Consider the following 10,000-nt stretch of genomic DNA (forward strand, 5'->3'; position numbering starts at 1 on the left):
TTTAGCATAACACCCTCTAGGTCTATCCATATTGTTGCAGATGGCAAGATTTCATTCTTTCCTTAGGGCTGAGTGCTTTTTGAAAAAGCCAATGTGTAGATCAGGGCCAGGGTAGCTGCTGTGATACCTAAAGCCCTCCTCTAATTATGCTTGGCCTTAGAATCTCGTGATGAGAATTTCCTCTCCACATATGGTGGCAATTAAACATGTATCTTGGTGGCTAGTGAAGTAGCTTGAACTTTCTTCATGTCCAAAGCCTGCAGAAAGCCGTGGCTCTACTTGCTTGATGCAAAGGGGCTCTGCTTACTGTTGCAGCAATAGGTGCATGGCGCCTAGGAAATATTGGAGCAAGAATACTCCTGGGACTAGCTACACTAGGGCTGGTGGCCTCCAGCCATCTAGTCTCTGGCACCAACACACTCAGCCAGGCTGTCTCCCCAGTTATTCTCCTTCCTTGCATTCTTGTCAAGACTGAATCCTCTCCATTCCCCTCCCCGCCCCTCCCCACATGCCTAAATTACTTTGCTTTTGTTCTTTTCCACTTAGCCAGAATATCATTATTTTCACCCCCATAAGCAAATCACACCCTTCTTTTAAAAAAGCCCAGTTGCCTTTTCCAACAACTAAATGTCTGACACACAGTAGGAGCTCAATATATGGAATACATTGATGAATCTTTATTGCCCTTCTGTTACAATAGTAAGACAAGTCACCCTAATTGAATGATTTCCTAATTGTTTCATATGTGCTTGTATTCTCTTCTCAGCTCCAGTGTGGGGTCCTTGATTTTAAGGGCCATGCCAAACACTTAGACATGTCCCTAGACATGTGCCCAGTGTGCTGCAGCATTTGATACCTCTTCTTAAAATTCCCTCATTGGTTTCAGAGCCACCACTCAGCCATGTTCTCCTCCCTGTCTCTGGCCATTTCTTCTCCATTCTTGGAAGACTTTCCTCCTCCACTGTATAACTCATCTCTATGGCTTCAACTGCCACCTATTGCTGATGGTTCCAATATGTACCTCTCGTGAACCTCTCTCCAGATCCTCAGACCTATATTTCCAGTTGTTTATATCCTCATGTGAATGTCCACCAAACATAACATATTCCAATCCACACTCATAAGTCTGCCCCAACTTGCCTCTTACTCTGTGTTGTTGATTTAGGTGAATGGCATAAACTCCCCACTACTCCAGTACCCCCATAAGCTCTTGTATTATTCGTGTTCTTGGGCTGCCATAATAAAATACTATAAACTGTTAGCTTAAACAACAGAATTTTATTTTCTCACAGTTCTGGAAGCTGGAAAGCCCAAGATCAAGGTCCCACAAGGTTCAGTTTCAGGCGAAGATTCTTCCTCGCTGTGTATGGTGACTTCTCATGGTTTCCTCACATAATGGAGAAAACTCTCTCTCTCTTCCTCTTCTTATAAGGCCACAGTCCCATTGGAGTAGGACCCCACCCTTTTGACCTCATTTGACATATTTTACATAATTTCCAACTAAATACCTTATCTCCAGATACAGTCACTTTGAGGGTTAGGGCTTCAACATATGAATTTGGGGGGACAAAATTAGTCTAAAGCAACTGGTGCTCTTCAGTAGTTCCATATTTCCATTTGCTGTTATTTTTCTTCTGTCTGAAGAATTTCTTTTAAACATTTTTTTGTAGTTCAGGTCTGATGGTGATGAATTCTTTCAGCTTTTGCACATCTGAAAATGTCTTTAATCTTTATTTTCTAAAGATATTTTCATTAGGTGTAGAATTATAGGTTGACGGTATTTTTTTCTTGTAATATTTTAAAGATGTTGCTCCACTGTCTTCTGGCTTACCTTGTTTCCAAGGACAGCACAAAAGTGAGGCGCAATGGGAGGGCTTCATGTCTCCTCCAGCAATCTCTGTAAACTCCCTCCAGCCTCTGATCTAGAAAGTTTATTTTTACTACCTTGTCTAAGTACAGTTTCCTGGCCCTGCTTACCATCTGCCCAAATGGCACACAAGATTGTCACCTCTCACTATATCCTGTATGGAAAAATGGAACTACCACTGATTGCTTCCAGAACAGCAGTCAGTACATTTCTATGTGGAAATATCAGAGTTAGACATTCTATCATTATTTTAAGACTTTCCAGGATGTAATTCCCCTAATCATGGCTATTCTTTTCTTGCCCAGGTCTCTCATAAATTATCCATCAAGATGTATTTTGGGGGGAAAGTGAGGAGGACTCTACAATATAGCTTTCAAAAGGTTACCTTGTATTTAAGTTGGAGTTGTTCATTGAAACCTTGCCCCCTTGAAAAACAAAGTAGTAGGAGAACACAGACTGAAATCCAAACCAGTCATAAGAAATGCATTTGCCTGGGTTTTTTGAGAACAAAGCTTAGGGAATAGTCTTAGAAAGTCCTGACCCCTCCCTTCCAACATATCCCAGGAAATGTCCTAGGCATTTTGGCATTCATATTCAAGAGAAAGGTAGCATTTCCCCATTTTTTTTTTGTTTTACCCAAAATAACTTTATTCCGTAATTGTTTCTTTTCTATGATCACTACTTTCAACTTTTAATGGCATTCCTTTTTTAAATGAATGCCTTTTCATAAAGACAATCATTAAACTTTCTAGAACCAATTGGCTTCTTGCTGAATTCCTGCATTTATTTATTTATTTATTCATCATTTTTATAGATGAGCAAAACCAAGGCCCAGAAAGGTAAAATAAATTGCTAGTCAGTAGCACAGCTCAGTTTTGATTGTCAGCATGCCATATTCCGAAACACAAGAGAAGTCATAGCACAGACAAACAGGAACTTTTAAGAATTCTCTACCTATCCTCCATTCCACGTCTTCTAATTTCATAGTTATTTTGACAGCAGGATAGTTTGTCCACTCACCTGCTTAGAGAATTTTTTTGTATAGCTCAGTAGCCCTCAAACTTCAATGTGCATAAAAATTACTGTATCAAATTATATACACAAAAATTTTCCACCATTTTATAGGATTTTCTAGGGTAATTTTGATATTAGATTTTTACCTTAGGTGTTATCACATTTAAAACCTAACAACCAAGTACTGGGGGATCACACTGTATTCTTTCTGCTCTATTACAATTTTTCTCTGATTTCTGACAAACAGATTCTAGTTCCTTTGGGGAAATGCAGTAACAAAGAACAACACTGAGTATAGTTATTGTGTTTGTAGGACGTTACTTTCACCATTAAAGGAGTATGACTAATGTACCTAAAAAGTTTAAGTTCTTCTTTACAGGAAAGAAGATGACTTCTTAAAAGATAAAGTTAAGCACAGAAGTTTATCTAAGATAGCAGCTCTCAAACTTTAGAGTACATAAGAATCACCTAAAAAGCTTGTTTTAAGTGTATATTCTTGAATGGGAGTTCTGATTCTGGTAATGGAAAGTAGCTTATATAAGACTAAGGCTTTCTCAGATAACAATAATAAACTCTGGACCACACACACACAGACACACACACACACACACACACACACACACACACACACAATTATTTGAAGGCACCAGAAAGTGATCAAAAGCAGAGAGAAACTGAAGGGGCTTCTAATCTTTAATGGAATGACTCAACAGAGTAAGAACAAGTTTATAAGGCTATTCCACTGAAGGCACTACTCAGACAATAGAACACAGGGCAAATAGAAAACAATCAGAAAAAGCCCAGTGTTTTTCAGCTTGAGATATCAGAGGATGGAGTTAGAGGCTGCAAGAATATCTGGAAAATTAAGGTGGGGAAATCCCAGAACACAGGAAGCCATGCAGGGGATTGGGGTGAGGGGGATCACTGGGGACAGAGACCAGAGATTTGGATTTGAGTGCCACTTAAATCACAGGCTAACTCCTGAAATGCATATGCACAGGAGAGATGCCAAGGAGCTCAGCAGAAAACAGAACATGGAAAACTGTAAAAACTGAATGGGAGTGTTTGAAGTTTGATTCTCATCCGGTGAGATTCAATGAACACCTCTGGCTTTGCATTGAAAGAAAGCTTGCCTTGGAAGACAAGCCAATGTCTGAGGACTACAAGATTGGCCTTCAATAGGAGGGGAAAATAAATATACCTAGCAACATGTAAAACCAGTGCTCCACAAGATTAAGGGGGAATCAGCAATTTAACTGTCTGCTAGAACAAAAATCCATCCTATTCAAAGAAGAATAACAGACTCCAGAACCCAAAGACTCTAAAATGTATTATTCATAATGTCCAGATTATAATAAAAAATTAGTAGGTATCTGAAGACATAGGAGATAATGTCCAAGGACAAAAGAGAAAGCAGTTAATACTAGAAACAGACTTCTAGATGACCAAGATGTTGGAATTAGTAGAAAAGTCCATTTAAGGAGGCAAATATACATAATAATACTGGGGATGCCAAAAAAATGTACACATTTTAAGAGAGGTTATCTATGTAGTACTTTTCGAAGTTGAATTGAATTACAGTAGCAATGTGTAGTATGACATTCACTCAGATGGCATTAATCAAATGAATGCTAGCGTCATTCATTGTATTACAATTTTAATACAGTTTTTTTCTTTCTTAAAATGTGTATACATTTTTTGGCACTCTCTGTACATGTATGTATTCAAAGACAAATTAAAATATTGTAATAATAACTGAACAAATAAGGGAAGCTTATCAGGGACTATTGCTATTATGGAAGCTATTTTAAAAATCAAACGGAAATTTAGAAACGAAAGCTATAATATATGAAATGAGAAAAACAATTACTTGATGAGCTGAAGAGAAGATTGGAGACAGCAGAAGAAATGGTCAAAGAACTTAAAAATTGATCAACAGAAATTGTCCGCTATGAAAAGCAAAGAGAAAAAAGATTAAAAGCAAAAGCAGAGCCTTAGTGACCTGAGACAATATCAAGTAATCAAAAACATAAAGCAAAGATTCATTTTCATGCTCTATTAGGTCATTCAACAAGTAGAGGGGAATTTTCCATTTTAAATTTATTTGTATCATTCACTGAAGGTATTACTGCTGTTGGCATGACCACCAGAATTTTTACCCTTGAATAAATAATTTCTTACTTTTAGATTGGTGATAGCATTCAAGATGTTCAATCACTCCACACACCTCACAAGCATGATCAGTCCATTCATTTGTGGATGCCTTGATTAAGCTTTAACAGCAAAACATAACACACTCTGGACAGTGTATCTCAACAGAGTTACTTCTACATGCCTTTCTAACTAACCAAACCTGGGTCATTATTGACTTGTCCTTCCAGCAGAAAATTCATCAGAACCTTTGTTAAAAGTTGTATGTCCTCTTTTTTCCAGGGAAGTAGGGAGAATACTGTAAAACAAAGTCATACTATCTTTTTGTTTTCAAATTCCTTTAGTTGAATCATATATATATTTAATTTGGGGAAGGGGAACAGGACTTTATTGGGGAACAGTGTGTACTTCCAGGCCTTCTCTTTTTTCCCCCAAGTCAAGTTGTCCTTTCAATCTTAGTTGTGGAGGGTGCCGTTCAGCTTCAAGTTGTTGTCCTTTCAGTCTTAGTTGTGGAGGTCGCAGCTCAGCTCCAAGTCCAGTCACCGTTTTCAATCTTAGTTGCAGGGGGCGCAGCCCACCATCCCTTGAGAGAGTCGAACTGGCAACCTTGTGGTTGAGAGGACGCGCTCCAACCAACTGAGCCATCTGACACTGGCCCACGTGGGAATTGAACCGGCAGCCTTTGGTGATAGGAGCACGGAGCTCCAACCGCCTGAGCCACCAGGCCGGCCCTGAATCTTATATTTTTTGAAATTAATAAAATATTTATTTCACTGGTTTGTCTAAATCTGCTTTTTGTCTTGGAAATCTGGCTGAAGATTTCTTTCCAGTACAATGGGTATAGCCATTAATAACTTTACGATCATCTATCTGTACTTTAGCTAGTTGATATTTTCCAACATGTCTTCAAAGAGAAAAAAACAGATACTATTAATATTATTAGCATCTGTCAAGTTGGTTGCTATAGTAAATACTTCCCAGGTACAATGATACCACTGAGTGTTTTTTTGCAGGATCTGCGATGGTCAGAAAACCCAGTGGAAGTTCTATTCAAAGACTCACTTATTTGATGCCTTGTTTAGTCAACATCTTCCATGTTACTGAGGCAACAAAAAAATCCAACAAAAGTTGCTTAACTTCACCAGGCATTGGGCTGGGTCCTGCTTAAACTGCTGGACTTTATCATCCTGATCCATATAGCAGTAGAGAATATCCTTCATACATTTTTATAGCTCATGGGTCCTTTTTTAGTTACAAATGATATGACTCTACGAGTATGAAAGGGTTAAAGCCCAAGCTCCAGAAGCACAGTATAGGTTGTTCTGGTCATCATGACATATCTTAGTGGAAAAGAGACCTGTGGTTGGACAACAGCAATGTTAACTTGACAATTCTGTAATAATGATCCAGTTTCTCCCACAGGTTTAATTATCAGGTCTTAGAAGATTAATGCTTTTAAGAGGTTCATAAACTGAGAGAGACTTTAAGAAATTAGATGAAGAGGACATGACTGCATCAGGTGAATTTGCAAATGCAAACTGTTTCTAATTGTAAACATCACAAGCTAAACTTAACACTTGGCCTGGACTTGCCCAGCCTTCCAGCTGAGCCCCACAACTTTACCATGTGCTCAGGCTGCTGCCATAACATTTGGTTCTTATTTATAGTTTCTATTTGTTCATTTATTAAAAGCATATTTTTCTTTATGTCCTCGAACATAGTTATACTGGCTGCTTAAAAACCTTGTTTCCTAATTTTAACATTTGTGTCATCCTAGAGTTGGTACCCATTGTTATCTTTTGTGTATGGGCCTCTCTTTTCTTTTTTATCCTTCATAGTAATGTTGGATTGCATTGACAGTGAATGATTCATTGTAGAGGGTTTCTGTGGGTTTCTGACTTTGAGTTGCCACTATGGCCTCTCTTTAAGAAAAAAGCCATAAAAGTGGAAGCTCCTCCAACGCTGACTCCCTTTTGGTTTCTGCCTGCTTTTGGTTACTCCCTGGGACTTTAGGTAGTAGTTGTTTTTATATTTTATCTAGAACTTGTCTGTGAAAGATTTGGTTAAATAGGAGCTACCTTGCCAATACAAAAAGCAGAGCCCCGTCCTTTCACGTTTGATCCATTCATAACTTTATATTAGTATTTTTCTTGTAGACAGCATATAGTTGGGTCGTGCTTTTTTATCCACGCTGATGATTTCTGCCTTTTGATTGGGATATTTAGGCCATATATAGTTAAAGTAATTTTTAATATGGTTGGTTTAATTCTACCATACTGCTATTTGTCTAATATTTGTTCTCACTGTTTTTTCCCCCTCCATTTCAGCCTTCTTTTGGTACTTATTTTTTAGTACTCCATTTAAACTTCACCATTGGTTTATTTACTGTAACTCTTTTTAAAAGTGGTTTCTTTAGTTTAAAATATGCATCTTTAAGTTGCCAGTTTACTTTAAAATATTATAACACTTCATATAGGAGGTAAAGAACTTACAATAGTATAATTCAATTTTCTTCACATTATTTCTACTATTGTCATACATTTTACTTTTATAAATATTACAAACAGTCCATTATTTAAAACTTAAATTAAAAAAAACAGGGAAATTGTTTTCTCTATATACTCATATATTTACCATTTCTGCCACTCTCCATTCTTTTGTGTAGGTCCTATTTTCAATCTGGTATCATTTTCCTTCAGTGTGAAGAACTTTCTTTAACTTTTTTTTGGTGTGCTGTAAATCTGCTGGAAATGAACTCTGTCACTTTTTATTGGTCTGAAAATGTCTTATTTTGCCTTCTTTTTTTTAAAGACTTTTTTTTTTTGGATATGAAATTCTAAGTTGGCAACTTTTCAAACCACTTTATTGAATTAAAATTGACATTTCAAAAAGCTGTACACCTTTAATGTATACAATTTAATCAGATAATTTCTTTTCTTTCAGCATCTTAAAGATGTCATTCTATTGTCTTTTGCCATTTTTAATGAGAATGCTATCATTCTTTCTTTGGTTTTCTGGCTGCTTTTCTCCTTGTCACTGTTTTCAGAAGTTTGTTTATCATTCATCTTGGCATGATTTTCTTTGTGATTATCGTGCTTGAAATTTGTTAAATTTATTGGATATGCAAGTTTATAGTATTTATAAAATAGGAACATTTTTGGCCTTGTTTCTTCAAATAATTTTTCTGTCCTCTCCCTTTATGGACTTCGATTACAAGGACACGAGACTGGTTGAAATTTTCCTATAGATCTTTGGGTATTTGTTCATTGCTTTCCTTAATTATGTTCTAGTTTGAATAGATTCTATTGCTGTGTCTTCAAGTTCAGTAATATTTTCTTCTGTCCTGTCTACTCTTAAGCCTATCAAGTGAATTTATAATCGTAGATATTGTATTTTAATCTCCAGAAGTTCCACTTTTTGCTTTTTACATCTTCTATTTCTCTGCTCATTATTGCATATATTTTTCTTTATATTCTTGAACAAATTTTAGCTTAAAGTCCTATCTGCTAATCCATCATTGCCATAATTTCTGGGTTTCTTTATTTCTAACTGAATTTTTCTGGTTCTGGGTTACATTTTTGTGTCTCTTTACATGCCTAGTTATCCTTTAATTGGATGCTAGTCAGAATGAATGTCACACTGTTGAGTGTTTAGATTTCATTACTTTCTTCAATGAGTGTTGGATTTTGTTTTGTCAGACAGATATGTTATTTGCTGATCAGCCTGCTCAATTTGAGAGCTTCGTTCTAAGCTTTTAGAGCAGAGCTAAAGTAGCCTTATTCTATGGTTAATTTCCTCTACTACTAAGGTGTGGTATTTCTATGATCCATTCTGAATGCCATAAGGTCTCTTCATTCTGGGTTATTAGAAGTCAAACACTTCCCAGCCCCAGTGTGAGCTACGGTAACTTTTCAGTTGACAGCTCCATTAATTGCCTAGCCTTCTGGAATCTCATCCTATTTATGTGCTGCTTATATTTAGGCAAAAAATCCAGGGGATGCTATGCATATTTCTGGAGTTCTTTCTTGGCATAGCTCCCTTCTCTCCAGTGCCCTGTCCTACACATTTCATCCATATCACTGCCTTCAAACTTTGATCTCTGTCTCCTCAACTTAGCAAGATGGCCATATAATGCTTGGGATCCCTTCCCTGTGTTATTGCCCAGATTGTCCTTGTAGGCAGAAAGCTGGGGTGACAGCAGAACTCTCCTCTCTTATTTCTCTTTTCTCAGGGATCAGTTTTGAACTAGTTGTGGTCCAATGTCTGAAAAGTTGTTTTATATGTTTTGCTAGTTTTCTACTTGCAGAAGTGGGAGGGTATGCTTAGTATTAGTGACACAGTCATGGCTGGAAGTGGAGCAATTGACCTGTTTTTGTTTTTTTATTCCCTGCAACCTTTTTCAAATCAAAAGCTAGAGTTAATAGAATGACATTGTAAGGACACAGAATATACAGAATTAGATTTGAGCTGACAATCTTTTTCCTTCGAGGAGGCAGCTGGAGAAAATGGTTACATTAACCCAGCACCTAAATCCTTCATGGCTTGACATTGCTTCTATTTTACTAGACAAAGATAATACCATGTGTCAGCAAAGTAAAGGAATTTGTGTTAAATAAAGTGCACATTCAGCTGACTGAAGGAAGTCAAAAAGTGTTGAAGTAAAAGGCCCTCCTGAGAAACAACAAAATAACCACAAAGTTAAATTAAAGAAACTTGGGAGAAAGCAACCAGTATTTCCAAAATTTGAAATGAAATAACATGAAGTAAAGTGGGTCATAGATTAGATGGGGAGCTTTTTCAGTCAAGATTCAATTAAAGAAGCAGAATTACTAGGAGATACAGAGATGGATAGATAGATAGATAGATAGATAGATAGATAGATAGATAGATAGATAGATAGATAGATAGATAAATGATAGATAAGATAGATATAGATAGTTATACTGAGATATATCTCAGAGAGGGACA

The sequence above is a fragment of the Rhinolophus ferrumequinum genome, chromosome 6 (assembly GCF_004115265.2).
Source record: "Rhinolophus ferrumequinum isolate MPI-CBG mRhiFer1 chromosome 6, mRhiFer1_v1.p, whole genome shotgun sequence".
Lineage (NCBI taxonomy): Eukaryota > Metazoa > Chordata > Mammalia > Chiroptera > Rhinolophidae > Rhinolophus > Rhinolophus ferrumequinum.